Source organism: Crocodylus siamensis, chromosome 1 (assembly GCF_052110815.1).
Source record: "Crocodylus siamensis isolate JL-2025a chromosome 1, ASM5211081v1, whole genome shotgun sequence".
Classification (NCBI taxonomy): Eukaryota; Metazoa; Chordata; order Crocodylia; family Crocodylidae; genus Crocodylus; species Crocodylus siamensis.
Genome location: NC_143395.1, coordinates 149,031,398 through 149,047,625, shown reverse-complemented (window position 1 = coordinate 149,047,625; position 16,228 = coordinate 149,031,398).

The window sequence follows — 16,228 nt, the reverse complement described above, 5'->3', positions numbered from 1 at the left end:
CCACTTTCACCCTGAGTGGCTGAACTAGATGGTGACTACTGCCGCTGTTGCTGCTACTGCTGCCATCTGTTCTCAGGAGAGAGGAAGATTCTATACTGCAACATCTTGCACCACTCAACACCACACCTGCACTGGATTACTCCCTAATTGATTGATTGTTCCTGTATTCCCCCCACAGCTGCCTCGCTGCATCTAATCCTGCTTTGTTTTCCTGTCTATTACTTTGCTGCTGAGTGCCTGGCTGGAGGCCTGAGGGGCTCCTGGACTGATATTCAACAAAAGAAGCCCTTCCACTGCTCCAGCCATCTTTTCCATGTGCCTCAGTAGCCTTCCCTGTGTGGTTTTGCCCTTGTGTGGTAAGTCCTGTGGTCCACTCCCCCTGCCCTGTTGTTTGTTGTGTAGCTGAGTAAGCCAGCTTGAGTCTCCCCAGCCCTTGTGTGTCTGTGTTCCCCCTCCCCCAAATTCCCCAAACATAGCCCTCCTAGTTTTTTCTTGTGCAGCTGTAGCTCAGTGAGCTTCCCCCTTCCACCCCATCTCCCCCACAACCCCAGCCTGCCCCTACTGGATTCACCAGCCCCACTTTATATTTCTTTATTTTATAGATTTCATAAATTTCATAGACATCAGGGCTGGAAGGGACCTTGGGAGATCATCGAGTCCAGCCCCCTGCCCAAAGGGCAGGAAGTCAGCTGGGGTCATAGGATCCCAGCAAGATAAGCATCCAATTTACTCTTGAAGGTGTTCAATGTAGGTGCTTGAACCACCTCCGATGGCAGGCTGTTCCAGACCTTGGGGGCTCAGACAGTAAAGAAATTCTTCCTTATGTCCAGCCTGAAATGGTCTTGCAGAAGTTTATAACTGTTCGACCTCATCATCCCTTGGGGTGCTCTGGTGAACAGATGTTCCCCCAGATCCTGGTGGTCACCCCTGATAAACTTATAGGTGGCCATCAGATCACCCCTGAGCCTACGCTTTTCCAGGCTAAAGAGTCCCATGTCTCTCAGCCTATCAGCGTAAGATCTGTTTTCCTGACCTCTGATCATGCGCATGGCTCTCCTCTGGACTCTCTCAAGTTTCTCCACATCCTTTTTGAATTGTGGAGCCCAAAATTGGACACAGTACTCCAGCTGCGGCCTCACCAAGGCCGAGTACAAGGGGAGAATGACGTCCCGGGATTTGCTCGAGAAGCATCTATGGATGCAAGCCAGCGTTTTGGTTGCTTTATTTGCCACAGCATCGCACTCAGGTACTGGGGCCCACCAAGATTATGGCAGCCCCCCCTCTTTCATGGCAAGGGTGTTTTCTTTTCCTTGCCTTAGAGGCTGCCGCACAAAAGGTGGTGGAGCGTGGATTCATGGTGGAGGGAGAGTATGCCCTCCTCAAGCCTCTCAACCACCCTTGGGGTGGTCCTCAGCTCTGTCCCTCCCTATATCTCTAATTGGGCCCTGCTACCCCAGCTTCAAACCCTGGGATGTTATCTCCCTGGTGGTGGCCCTCTCACTGGGGTAATGAGACCCTGGCCTCCGCCACATGTATTCTTTCCATCACCAGGTTATGATCCAGCTGGCAGTGGGAACGTGGATGAACACTGAGGAGTGCCTAATGACTCCCTTTCAGGGGTTCCTGGTAAGGGTTTTCTATACATTGGGGGACCTGCAATGCTTCCAGTGCCACACTCTGGGGCACTTGCATTATGAGTATCCCATGGGCCAGGAGGAGAGAGCATCCACAGGTCCGGCTGACGAGGGGTGCCCCTGCCACTGGTACCCCTCCCCCATCAGGCCCCCCTGGAACCCCAGCCACGTCATCCAGCCTCCCTGTGAGCTCAGGGGACCCATCTCCCAAACCAAGTTTGGCAGGGTCCTGGCGACGGCTGTAGCAGCCACAGGGAGTGAGTCTGCTCCCAGAAAAACCTCACTTCCAGCCTGTCCCATGGTCCCACACCAGAGGGGGTCAGGGTGTTGGGGTGGGGGGAAAGGGTGCAGACATTCCCCTTCCAGTTGGACTGGATTTATATCCATTTGCCACACTTCTCCTAGGCCCACTCCTCTGGCAACTAGCCAACCTCTTTCAGCAATCACCAACCTTGTCTGAACCCAGGCCATGCTGGGAGGTGGGGAAAGGTGGGGTTCCAGCCCTGCATAGTGTTTGTTGAAGCTCAACTGGACCCTGACAGAGCCCATCCCATTCAGGAGAGGGGTGCAACAAATCTGCCTACTGTCATGCCAGCTGTATGCCTTGGTCCTGGAGCCCTTCCTCATCCTACTGCAGAGGTGGGTGGCAGGTGGTGGGGTTGATGTTCCAGGAGCTGGCAATCTGGTTCTTCCTATCTGTGTATGCTGACAACGTATTTCTCACGGTGGGCTCACTTCCATCCATGCTCCACAGGATCCACTTGAGCGTGGGCTTGCTGATCTACTTGGGGGTCTATCTGTCCTCCATAGAGTCCTCCCTATCAAACAACTGTCAGAAGCTGGAGGCAAGGGTGGTGGAGTGGCTTCAGGCATGGGCAGGACTCCTGAGGTGTCTCTCCCTATTTGGGAGAATGCTAGTGCTGAACCAGCTGGTCCTGTCCAGGCTCTGGCACCACTTACACACCCTACCTCTGCCCCTGAGGTCCTGGTGGGGCTCCGGAAATAGGCACTGGAGTTTTTCTGGGCAGGATGGCACTGCTGCAGAGGTCCTGAGCCTCCACTTGTGGGAGGGAGGCCAGGGTCTGGCTTCGCTGTGCAGACAGGTCCTGACATTCTACATTTAGGCCCTGCAGTGATTGCTATATGGTAATTGTAGCCACGTGACATGAGGCCACCTAGGGGCGTGCTGCCTTCTGCCACTTCCAGGGGCTCTCCCTATAGGACCTGCAAGGGCTGCCAGAGTTCTACCAGGACCTCCTTTGGGCCTGAAGGCTGGCATCTACCTCTAGGTCCCCTGAGACACTCATCCAGTGCACTAACCTGCTCATTGAGCCTCTCCTCTGGAACCCCCCAGCTGGAGGTGCCAATAGCAGAGGATCCCTGGTTGCAACAGAGGTTGATCTTGGTTGGTGTCACCCATATCAGAGACCTCTTGGACTATGATAGGTGAGAGGGGGTGGACCCTGTTGTGCTGGCCTGGCACACTAGATCATGTGTACCAGGGTTTCCTTTGTCCACAGAAGGGGCAGGAGGCCAGGTTACCCATGAAGCTCACCACATACACGCCCATGGTGATGGCTCCATGTGTGTACTACCCCTTGTGCAGCTGGACTGCTGAAGCAGCCCTAACGAGGAGTGGCCCCTGCATCACATACATGCTTGAGGTAGAGGCACCCATGACACATGTGACCTCTTGACACCCTTGCCTTTGTTGACCAGGTCCTGTGTGGTCACAGTTCCCACACCCCCATGTCCTCCAGTTCACTGGATTTTGTCATAGGAGGGCAGCACTCCCCACTCCACCACCTGAGCTGGCTGGAGGACATCAAACCAGTCTGCTGTTTTACCATCCATTGCTGCCATGTCTACACACTCATGCACCACACAATCCATCATGCCATCCTTGCATCCCGCTCAGACACCAGGTGGACGTGGCAAGGACGTGGCTGGGTCATCCCAGTGGCTGAGTCTATACTCCATCCTCATCCCATGAGCCACTGAAGACCTCAACCGGAGGCTTCTCCATGGAGCCATCACCACAGGTGTGTATGTGGTGAGCTTCATGGTCTCCTTCTCCTTCTGTGGACAAAGGGAAACCCTGGCGCACATGATCCTCTAGTGTGCCGGGCTGCAGCCCCTTCACCTCCAGAACCACCTTCTGAGGTTCTGGTTGAACTTCACTCCCCACCTTTTTATTTTTGGGCACCCCATCTGTCATCCCACCAAGTCCCAGGACCTCCTGGTCAATCTCATCCTGGCCCTGATCAAGTGGGCTGTGTACATGACCAGGAAGGAGGCTCTGGCTGGGAAAGTTCCCAGGGACTGTGGAGCCACTTTTCTGTTACTCATCCATGTACATTTCTGGGCAGAGTACCAATGGGTGGCATCCACTTGCTCCTTGGATGCCTTTGGGGACTGGGGAGGGGTACAGTTTGGGGGGCTCTGCTCAGTGTCCCCCCTGAAAACCTTACTTTCACATTTTGAACCTTTGACCCCCATATCACTCCTACCCATTTCTTCCTTAGATGTCACACAAAAAATTAGTTGTAGCTTTCAACCTTTGGCCCCACACAGTGGGGGTTATTAATTAACTAGGTAGGCCTTAAGGCACATGATCTCTCAAAGATACAAATAGATAGGAGCTTCTGAGGCCTGGCCAGTTGGTATCTGGAAACACTACACTTTGATTTTTTGTTAGCTTCAGCTAATTCTAGCATCAGTGCCCTCAAAAGCACCCTCTCATCTACACTGGCATTTCAGAAACTGATTTACACCAAACCCATAGCACAGACGTATCACACCAGTGAACTTTACCCTATCAGATAAAGCTGGTGTGAACCATTGCTACATTTGGCATTTGCATGGGGCAGCTACATCAGGGTGCATCCACATATGTAGGCACATGAGGTTGCAGCAGTTCAAATAGGAGAGGCACAAATTTATGCCAGAGATTTTTGCCTCAGCACATGTGTCTGAACATGCACTTTGATGTGGGACAAATTGTGCCACTTGGGACAAACTGACCCTGCCCAGCTCCTCCCGGATCCTCAGCCGGGGGGACAGGGTAGAGCCTGGGGCCAGCACCTGTGCTGGCCTCACCAATATAGAAACCTGCCCTTCACTGACCCCAGCAGTATAAAAACCTCTCCCGGTGAGCATCTCAGGGCTACTTGCCCTCAGGAGCTTCTGAGGTCTGTTGTTATTTGGGTACACTACCCCTTGTGCAGCTGGGCTTCTGAAGCAGCCCTAACCAGGAGTGGCCCCTGCACCCTCCACCCATTGCAGCAGTCTGGCAGTGGGGAATGCTGTCTGCCTATGACCTGCTGCCACCTGTGACACCATCCACACCATCAGACCTGTGGGTCCATGGTTATGTGCCTGCAAGACTCAGGCAGAAATCACATGCCCCCCTGGGCTGTGGTACAGGCAGCAGGGCCAGAGCCACATGTCCCATCACTAGTATAGGCATGGGGCACTGCATCAGTTGCCCCTGCAGCCGCAGCAGGTCCCATCCCATGTGGCAGCTTGGCACTCAAGATGTGATATTTGTGTGTGGAGGGGGGGGGATTGCGGGGGAAGAGGTGTGGGTGTGGGAGGGTTGGGGTTTGTGGTTGGATTGTGAGGTGATTCATGGGTGTGGGGTTTGTAGGTTGGTATGTGGAGGGTGGGGGTTGTGGATGGATTGTGGAGGGTTTGTGGGTGTGGGGTTTGTGGAGGGGGGGGTCTGCCACATGCCTGCCAGCCCACTCACTCACTGTGCACAGCCCCTGCTGCTGATAGCAGCAGCAGCAGCAGCAGCACCAGCCAGCAGCAGGCCCTTGGGGTGCTCGTAGCCCACTGAAGGCAGAGCCCGCAGGCAATGCATGGCACCACCTGAGACCCAGAGCTACACATGGCACATGGAGCTGGCCTGGTCTTCTGGTGCACACTTTCGAACAGGACAAGAGTGGCTCCTACCACCACCTGGGCTCCCCACCCTGCATGCAGTATCTGTGAACCATGAGGCCAGGCTGACTCCTGCCTCCATGTTCCTGCCATGTGGGGGCTGGAGCTGGCCCAGCCCAATGATATGCAGGTCATGTGGAGGCAGGAGCTTAGCCAGCCCAATGGCAAAGGGCTTCACAGTGCAGTGCCAGGAGCACTGGGTGGTGCAGGATCCAAGTCAGTGCTGCCTGAAGGCATGTGCCAGTGGGCCAGGCTGGCTCAGTGTACCATGTGTAGCCCCAGGGTCTCAGGTGACACTATGCCCCCATCGGGGGCTCTGCCTCCAGCTGGTCTTGAACATACTCAGGGCCTCCTGCTGGTTGCTGCTGCTGCCATCAGTGGCAAGGGCTGTGCACCATGGGAAGGGGGGGACCCACCCAGGTCTGAGCCCTGCTGTCAGCCATGCCCTGCTTCTATTCCCTCCGGCATGCTGAGGCAGTGTACTGAAGTAGAAAGCGCACACAGCAGGCATAAGGACATTCTAGTCAGGTGCTAGAGCATCTCTTTGGAGAATCTAGCCTCCAGACGCTTTGGGGCATGCTCCAGGATCACACCCTGTGCCACTTTTTCTGGTGTATTTTCTTTTAATAACTGGTATCAAATTTAGAGTCTCCACTACATATTTGCAGTTCAAGGAATGTTTTTTTCATTTGTGGTGTGCCTCCTGAGGCATCTCAAACTGCTTTGAGACATTACAACAGATATGTGCTCACTCATGTAAATGCAGCCACACAGTTCTTGCGGTCATCAAATTCGTATTGGAATCAATGGGAGTTTTGGATAAACAAGGATGTCTTTGACTAGCATACAAAGACAAAAATTAATGAACGTATATGGTGTATCCTTAAACAGAAAATGTAGAGAGATGTGACCTTGTGATGTAACATTGAGTAGTCAAGGGCATTATTAAGAAAATTTCAAAGTTGCTTCATTTTTCAGTCTAGGATAAAAAAGTTTTACCTCAAGGCTACATCCTCTGACATTTGGTTTTCTTTATTAATTCTGCTTGATTTATGTACTTGCTCTTAGGTATCTTTATTTAGCATTTATATGCTTTCTTGAGTACTCTTTTATGGCTAGGAAAAATGTTCTCTTTTAATAGACTATTCATAGGTTATTTTGTTGGGGATGGAAAGATACTGTATCATCATTATTTCAATATTGTCCTGAAGGCTAATAGACTGAATCCAGTCTATTTAAAAAGGAAAAAAAATGCCAACAAACCTTAACTTTTCTGTATGTACAATTTCAACTGTTCCGTTCTTTCTTTGCCTTACATTCCCTTTGTCCCAGTTGTTTCTCGAATGAGAGTGAGAGAGAAAAAAAGGTTCTCCATCCTTTCACCTTTGGATTACAAAGAATGGCATATTTTTGATTTACTCCCCATATACCCTTCTTTACCTGTCATCAAAATACATTTGAAAGTGATTAAAGCTTAGAATCGAATTATGAATTAATTTTCTAGACTATACATAGAATCAGGTCAGATTCTGTAGATTTAAATATCCTTCTGCAGACAATAATTGTTTCAAATTAAAAGCATTTTATTATGTAGATGAGGATAATTATGTATGGGATCAGGGACAATATCTTAAAAGCAGCTTTTGATCCAAAAGATAGAAAATTAAATATAGAAAAAAATACTTTTAGATTTGTGACAAAAGTAAATATGAAAAAAACATATAGGAAGACATAGAGTAGAGATCTTCGAAAATATTTAAGTGGAGGACTCCTATTTAGATATATAACTTGTGCTAAATCCACAGCCTAACATGCTCGTATCTCATGGTAAATGTGAGACAGCTTGCACGTCAATAGAAGTGAAGCCAGACAACTTCTATTTAATAATGGGGATAAGAGCCCCTGGGCAGTGACCTTACAGTAGCTGACATGGAGCAAGCTCACACTCTAGTTTATCTCCCCATACCTTGTTCAGATTAGTAGCCAGAAGGGTATTAGACTACCCTGATGGCAATGTTAAGCACTTGGGGGCAAATCCAGGGTATACCTATATAGTGGTGCATTCACATCCTCCTTTGATTCCCAGTCCACCCAAAACTTTAAAACTAACCACCTGGAGGTGCCAACCAATTTTCTATTCAGGAAGCAGTGAGGAAGTCACTTGACTTCATGGCTTATTTTAATTACTGGATTATTTCTAAACTCTTCATTCCATAACTGTTAATAACCCTCTCTCTGTTTTTGAATGGCCTTTAATGATTCCACTAACCAAGCTATCCTTTCACCTGTAATTCTGCTGCCTGGTAGCTGCTCCTGGTAATGTAGCTTCTATTTCACAGCCCTGCAGGCTGTTTTCAACTTTATTGAAAAATATTAACTCAGGCATGGAAATAACTTTCAGTGAAGCATTGGATGCACTGCCAAAATGCTTGTGAAGGCTAGATTTAGTTTTTTGAATCTCAGAGAGGTGTACTTTTAGTTCTAGTGAGTACTGATCTAATTAGACAACTTCTTTTGATCATTTTTCCTGGTTTGCTGTGTTTTATACATAACAGATGATATAGCAAATTGATGCATATTTTAATAAATATTTTTTTTCTTTTTGGAGGGAATTTATATTGAATAATATAGCCTTAGGCCTCTAGCATATTAGTAAAGCTTCTAGCTTCTTTTTAACTGGAGAAAAATGTGTATGTTATTTGTGATGATGTACCATATCATCTTCACCTCTCTTTTCTAAATCCTAGGTCCACCTTTGTAAGCACTGGATGAGCTTTGAGAGGAAAGACAAGCAGCTCTGTTTTACTGATGTATAGTTTAAGGTGATGGTAAGACACCCAAGTGAAGATGGCAGTAAGGGAGAGAAATAAAGCTGGATATATGAAGATAGGTTAGCAAACAAATATCATTTTGTCATTTGTAGTTGGAAAAGCGGTAGCTGAGGTTGTGAGAAGATTAACTCATGTGAAAGTTAAGGTAGTTGGGAGCCAGGAGCAGGGAGGAGAGGAGGGATCCAGCCACACGTGTGTCCCACACGCACGTGTGCCCCCTTACCTGATCTGAGGTGGATGAAGCAGCAGTGGAGTCAGCAGTGGCAGCAGAAGCAGCAGCAGCTGATTCTCCTAAGGTAAGTGGGCAGAGGGATTGGACACAGCTGAGCCAGATCTGGTGGGGAAGCCCCCAGATCCCTCGTAGGGAGCTGCACTGTGTGAACAGAGCACGCAAAGATGGGATGGGCTGGGAGACTGTCTCCACAAGCTAGGGAGTACCCCCGGGGTTAACCCTCGGGGAGCAGGCTTAGGAGGCACCAGATCCTCCCAGCGGGGGAGCGTAGGGGGTGGGACTGCCAGCAGGCACTTCCGGAAAGACCAGAGCACTTGATTGGCTGTTGGGGAAGTGGTGGGAAATTCAAACTGTGGCCTTTAAAAGCTGCAGTTTGATGTAGCTCTCGGCACTCAGGAGCCAGGATCAGGGAGGAGTGGAGGGATTCAGGCACACGTGTCCCGCACGCACGTGTACCCTCTTATCTGACCCGAGGTGGACACAGCAGCAGCGGAGCCAGCAGCAGGGGCAGCAGCAACTGATCCCTGTAAGGTGAGTGGGCAGAGGGACCAGATGCAGCTGAGCCAGATCCGGAGGAGAAGCCCCCCAGATCACTCTTAGCTGAGCCAGTAGAGAGCCGCGCCGCATGAACAGGCGCGCTCTGTTAGAGTACACTGGTGTTTGCATCAGCATTCATGTCAATGGGCAAGCAGGAAGGGCCAGGAGGAAGACTCCTGCTAGGGCAGGGCAAAGGCACTGCACTAAACCATAAACAAGCAGTAACTCCTACAATGGTGTTGACACGGAGTGCTGCCAGAGCCCCTGCCTGGGGGGTGCAGCCTATCCAGGGCTTGTCTGAGGCCTCCACCTAGAGAAAGCCCATGGGGGGCAGGCGTCCCCCCACCCCCTGGCCTGTGGGAGTTGCCCAGCAAGGCTTAGGGGGCAGGGATTGGGGACCCCTACATCTGTCCTGCAGGAACCCGCCTTGGGGCCCTGGAGGTGCAGGTGAAGGAGCTCCAGGAGGAGGTTAGCAGGCTGAGGGGAATCAGGGAGGTAGAGGATGAAATTGACGGCAATTTCCTTTCCCTGCAGGCCCACACACCCAAGGAAGAAGCACCTTGGGAGGTGCCCTCCACTGCAGAGTGGCAGACAGTCACCTCCAGAACCAGGGCTGTTTGCAATACAACAGTACCACTTCCTCCAGTCCAGCTGCAGAACAGGTACAAGGCCCTGGCAACTCTGGTGGAGAAGGAAGGAGAGGAGACAACAGGAGAGGAGGCAACTCAACAATCTCCACAATCTGAGGAGGCTGAAGGAGCTAAGCAGTCCTGGAGGAAAAAGCATTGAGTGATCGTCATAGGCGACTCCATCCTGAGAGGTACAGAGGACCCCATCTGTCGCCAGGACCCTTGACACACGAGGTCTACTGCCTACCCAGAGCAAAGATTCAGGACGTGACGGGGATGATCTAAGCAGTGATCCGGCCCACTGATTACTACCCCATGGTCCTAATCCATGTGGGTACTAATGATGTGGCCAGGAGAAGCCTTGATCACCTGATGGCAGACTACCTAGGTCGGGGGGAGGGGAACGGTGTTGAAGGAGTTAGGTGCACAGGTGGTTTTCTCTTCTGTCCTACCAGTGAGCAGATGTGGAAGATAGCATGGGACATGCATCACAGAGACCAACTGGTGGCTTCAAGAATGGTGTCTCAAGGCAGGCTTTGGGTTCCTCGACAATGACCCGCACATCACAACAAGAGACATGCTCCGATGGGATGGGCTCCACCTTTCCCTTAAAGGTAAGCATGTGTTTTCTTTTAGGTTGGTGGATCTCCTCCGGTAGGCTTTAAATTAGGCTCATTGGGGGAAGGGGAAGATGAGGGCAGAGGAAGCCTTGGACTGCCAAAACAAGCAACACTCACAAATACAGCCCAGCTGAGACCTACGAGTGGAACATATACACAGGTGAGCAACAGGGGCCAGGACGATGCTGAGATTAGGCGGCCAGTGCACACATCCTCAGGAGGCCTCAAATGTCTCTACACAAATGCTTGTAGTATGGGGAACAAGCAAGAGGAACTTACCCTCCTGCTAGCTGACATCAACCCAGACATAGTGGGGCTCACTGAAATGTGGTGGGACCCAACGCATGACTGGGTGGTGAATATCAAGAGCTATAGGCTGTACAGGAAGGACAGGACAGGGAGGAAAGGTGGGGATGTGGCGCTCTACATTAAGGAGGAATACACATCCTCATCAATTATCACAGAGTCAGAGGAGGGGCACACTGAAATGCTCTGGGTTAGAATACAAGGCAGTTGAGGGGAAAGAGACTTAACGGTGGGGGTCTACTACAGACCACCCACCAAGGGGAAGAGCTGGACCAGGAATTCTTAAGTCAGCTCATGGAGGTAGTTAGGTCAAAGGACGTGGTCATCACGGGTGACCTGAACTTTCCAGACATCTGCTGGGAAGAGCAATCAGCCAGGTCTGACCATTTAGATAGGTTCCTAGCCAGCATGCAGGACTCTATCTAACCCAGGAGGTGCACAGCCCCACCAGGGGAGATGCCTTGTTGGACCTGGTGCTGGTCACCGGCAATGACCTGGTGAGTGGGCTGTGGGTGCTTGACCACCTGGGCAACAGCGATCATTGCCTGCTGACATTCACCATCTAGTGCAAGGTGGCAAAGCAAGGCAGCAGCCCTAGATTTCAGGAGGGCAGACTTCAATGAGCTAAGGAGAATAGTTGGGGAAGCACTGAGGTCTTGGAGGGGAGGGGAACCAAGTGTCCAAGAAGAGTGGTCGCTCCTTAAGGAAATGATCCTCCAAGAACAAAGGGAAGTAATCCCAACACAAATCAAAGGGAGCAGGAGGGCACAAAAGCCCCCATGGCTCACCAAAAGCATCTGGGAATGTTTCCTAGCTAAAAGGGAGTCACACACCCAATGGAAGGGAGGGGCCATCAGCAGGGAGGATTATACTGCAGTTGCTCGGGGATGCAGGGGGGCAGTCAGGGAGGCCAAGGAGGAGATGGAACTGGGACTAGCTTCCTGGATCAAGAACAACAAGAAGTACTTTTTTAAATACATAGGGGGCAAAAAGAAGGTTCCAGGTAATGTGGGGCCCTTGCAAGAAACGCTAGGAAATTTGGTCCTCACACCAGATAACAAAGCCAACTTATTTAACGATTTCTTTGCCTCCATTTTCCTGATCAGGGACCAGAACAGTCACCCCCACCTTAAACCCCAGGGGAGGTTCACCTAGGCCAAGGGTTAGTGATGAACTACTTAGGAAACTTCTGGAGGCACTGGATGTATTCATATCAGCTGGCCTGGACAATCTCCACCCTAGACTACTGAGGGAATTAGCTGAGGTCATTGCGGGACCACTGGCATGGCATTACCAGCACTCATGGTGCTCTGGTGTGGTGCCAGAGGGCCAGTGTGGATCCCATCTTCAAAAAGGGGAGGAAGGAGGACCTGGGAAACTATGGGCCAGTTAGTCTTACCTCAATCCTGGGTAAGCTTTTTGAGAGAATTATTCTGGCACATGTCCATGAAGGGCTAGCAGGTGAGATTATGCTTAGGGGCAACCAACATGGGTTCATTAGAGGCAGGTCCTGTCAGACCAACCTGGTGGCCTTCTACAACCAGGTCACCAAATCCTTAAATGCAGGGGTAGCATTGGACATAGTCTTCCTGGACTTTCGGAAGGCATTCGACACTGTCTCTCACCCCATCCACATTAAGAAAATGGGGAACTGTGGTGTCAACACCTACACAGTCAAATGGGTCGCCAACTGGCTGGAGGGCCGCACCAAAGAGTGTTGATGGATGGGTCATTTTCAACCTGGAGGGATGTGGGCAGTGGGGTCCCTCAGGGCTCGGTCCTTGGGCCCGCAAGGTTCAACGTCTTCATCAATGACTTGGATGAGCATTGAAAAGCACCCTTTTCAAATTTGTCGATGCCACAAATATGTGGGGGGATGTGGGTATGCTAGAAGGAAGGAATAGGCTACAATCAGACCTAAGAAGGTTACAGGGGTGGACGGAAGAGAATAGGAAGGGATTCAACACTGAGAAGTGCAAGGTGATGCACTTGGGGAGGAAGAACCAGCAGCATACCTGCAGGCTGGGGAACTCCCTTCTCATTAGTGCAGAAGCAGAAAAGGATCCTGGAGTCATCATTGACTCCAAGATGAACATGGGCTGGCAGTGTGAGGATGCAGTCAGGAAGGCCAACCGCACTTTGTCATTCATCCACAGATGCATCTCAAGCAGGTCCAAGGAAGTGATCCTCTCCCTCTGTGCGTCACTGGTCAGGCCGCAGCTGGAGTACTGCATCTAGTTCTGGGTGATGAACTTCAGGAGGGATGTGGACAACATGGAGGGGGACCAGAGGAGGGCCACTCACATGATCAGGGGGCAGCAGGGCAGGCCCTATGAGGTGAGGCTATGGGACCTGAACCTATTCAGCCTTCAGGAGAGAAGGCTGAGGGGGGGATCTAGTACCCTGTTACAAACTAGTCAGAGGGGACCAGCAGGTATTGGGGGAGTGCCTGGTCCCCCAAGGACTACCAGGAGTGACTAGGAATAACGGCAGAGGGTAAATTTAGGCTAGATATCAGGAGGCGCTACTTCACAGTCAGGGCGGCGAGGATCTGGAACCAACTTCCAAGCGAAGTGGTGCTGGCTCCTACCCTGGGGGTCTTTAAGAGGAGGCTAGATGAACATTTTGCTGGGGTCGTTTGACCCCAGTACTCTTTCCTGCCATGGCAGGGAGTTGAACTCAGTGATCTGCTCAGATGCCTTCTGACCCTACTAACTATAACTACTGTAACTATGAAAAGAGGAGGCAAATGCAAAGGAGGTTTCGACCAGGGACAGAATGGAAGATGGAAAGAGGAGGACCCACCAAAGGAGATTGAGATCAATACAAACAAATATTGTAATAGATTTTTTAAATAGTGGTTAGATGAATAACTTATGGTATAAAAGTATGTTATAACAGAAAAAGTGTAGGCTGCACTGCAGATGAAAATATTTTTTTAAACAATCTGCAAATAAATACATGCTTGAAATAGAAATTACAAATTGGACAGACAGGGTGGATTATCCAGAATAATCCCAACATTATTTTTTTTAAATTTATAAAGTCTATACACCACACAAGTGTACCCTGGTGACAGATTAAGTTATACTTGTATGTAACAGTCAGAGAAATGAGAGAGAAAAAGACCTATTGGATTATTTTTTTTATAGAGTAAACCAAATTTGTAATTGATATGGACAGGCTGTTGTGACCTTTCTCTGAGTCACCATTAGCTTGCTTGCCTTCCTTCTTCTGGTTTTCATACTCCCTAAAAATTTGGAAAACTGCTGCTCACGGGCAACTGGTGTTTCCTGAGTCTGAGGTGGGGCACCAGATCACTGATGGGGGAGGTCCCCCAGTGGCCAATTGACGACTTGGAGGGAGTGCCCCCCCCACCCCCCAGCATCTGATCACTGAGCCAGCAGCAAAATCAGAAGTGCACTTCTGCTGGCACTTCCAGGCTGTGCATGTGCACCTGTGTGCACCCCCTATGCATCGCCAATGATGCTCTTTCTATATTGGGTTTATTCCCACCATACTTCTGTGGCCAGACTCCAGATTAAAAGAATCTTCAGACTCCCTGGGCTGTTTTTCTTACAAGATATTCCAAAATTTAGTTCCTGAAATTGATTGCCTGCCAACCAACCTGCATTGTGTTCCCCAGGGAGGATATCAGTGCAATCTTTTCAGCTTGACTTTTCTTGTTGCCTAAATTCTTAGTAACAGCCAGGCAGGGTAGCACTTTAGGGACTAAATCTATGATATTTAGATTCCTTCTGTTTAGAACCCCAGAAGTGCATTCATAGCATCTGACACCTATGAAATATAAAGCCTTTCTGAACCACTTAGTTTTTAAGGGTGTTTGTGCCTGCCACTTTAAGGGCCTGGAGCTAGCAGCTGCTAGGTGCCTGATGAGGGCAGCCATTTTGAACCATATAAATAGGGCAGTTCTGCTTCTGGGGGCCAGGTAACAACATTGCCTGGCTAGAGAGCTGCTGCTATCATCTGTAGGTAAGGGAGGAGCTGTAGGGGATGGTAAGGAGGCTCCTGGTCCTGGATATGACCTAAAACTTCACCCTGCTGGGAGTGGGTGGCCTGGTGGGGCTTGCAGTGACATGGAAGCCCCCAAGAAATGCCAGGCCAGTTACCACTCCGGTGATAGGTGGGTTAGGGTGCCTTAACCCCTAGCCCCTACAACAGGGTGGGTTACCCCTTGATTAGAGGGTCTGGAAGGTGGATCCCTGGAGAGACAGAAAAGGGCCATAGACTCAGGCCTGTCTGAACTTCCTCTGACTGGTCAACACTGGGGCCAGAACCGGAAGGGTCAAAGGGCCAGGGGCCCACTGCAAGGAAGACCCAAGAGCTGAGGGCCTGCAGTTCTGACTGACCTGGAGGTGGGCCAGGGCTAGTGGGCTACCAGAGGGTGGTAGTGGATGGGTTCTTCTCGACCTGGAAGGACGTGGGCAGTGGGGTTCCGCAGGGCTCGGTCCTCGGGCCCGCACTGTTCAACATCTTCATCAGTGACTTGGATGACGGGGTAGAAAGCACCCTGTTCAAGTTTGCTGATGACACTAAGATGTGGGGGGATGTGGGTGCACTAGAAGGGTGCAATAGGCTACAAGCTGACCTTGACAGGTTGCAACGGTGGGCGGATGAGAATAGGATGGGGTTTAACACTGATAAGTGCAAGGTGTTGCACATGGGGAGGAAGAACCGGCACCACACTTACAGGTTGGGGAACTCCCCTCTTGCCAGCACGGAGACGGAAAAGGATCTTGGAGTCGTCATTGACTCCACGATGAACATGGGCCGGCAGTGTGGGGAGGCAGTCAAGAAGGCCAACCGTACCCTGTCATGCATCCACAGATGCATCTCGAGCAGGTCCAGGGAGGTGATCCTCCCCCTCTATGCAGCACTGGTCAGGCTGCAGCTGGAGTACTGCGTCCAGTTCTGGGCGCCACACTTCAAGAGGGACGTGGACGATATGGAAAGAGTTCAGAGGAGGGCCACTCGTATGATCAAGGGTCAGCAGGGCAGGCCTTATGAGGAGAGGCTACGGGACCTGAACCTGTTTAGCCTCCACAAGAGAAGGTTAAGGGGGGACCTTGTGGCCTGCTACAAACTGGTCAGGGGGGATCAGCAGGTATTGGGGGAGTCCCTGTTCCCCCGTGCGCTGCCAGGAGTGACCAGGAATAACGGTCACAAGGTGGCGGAGGGTAAGTTTAGATTAGATATTAGGAGGCGCTACTTCACAGTCAGGGCGGCTAGGGCCTGGAACCAGCTTCCAGGGGAAGTGGTGCAGGCTCCTAGCCTGGGGATTTTTAAAAGGAAGTTAGATGAGCACCTTGCCGGGGTCATCTGACCCCGGTGCTCTTTCCTGCCAAGGCAGGGGGTCGGACTAGATGATCTACCTAGGTCCCTTCCGACTCTAGCTACTATGAAACTATGAAACTATGAGCTGAAGGTCCTGGGGGGATCACACCTGAAGAGGAAGCAGTTCAGGCAGCCTCCC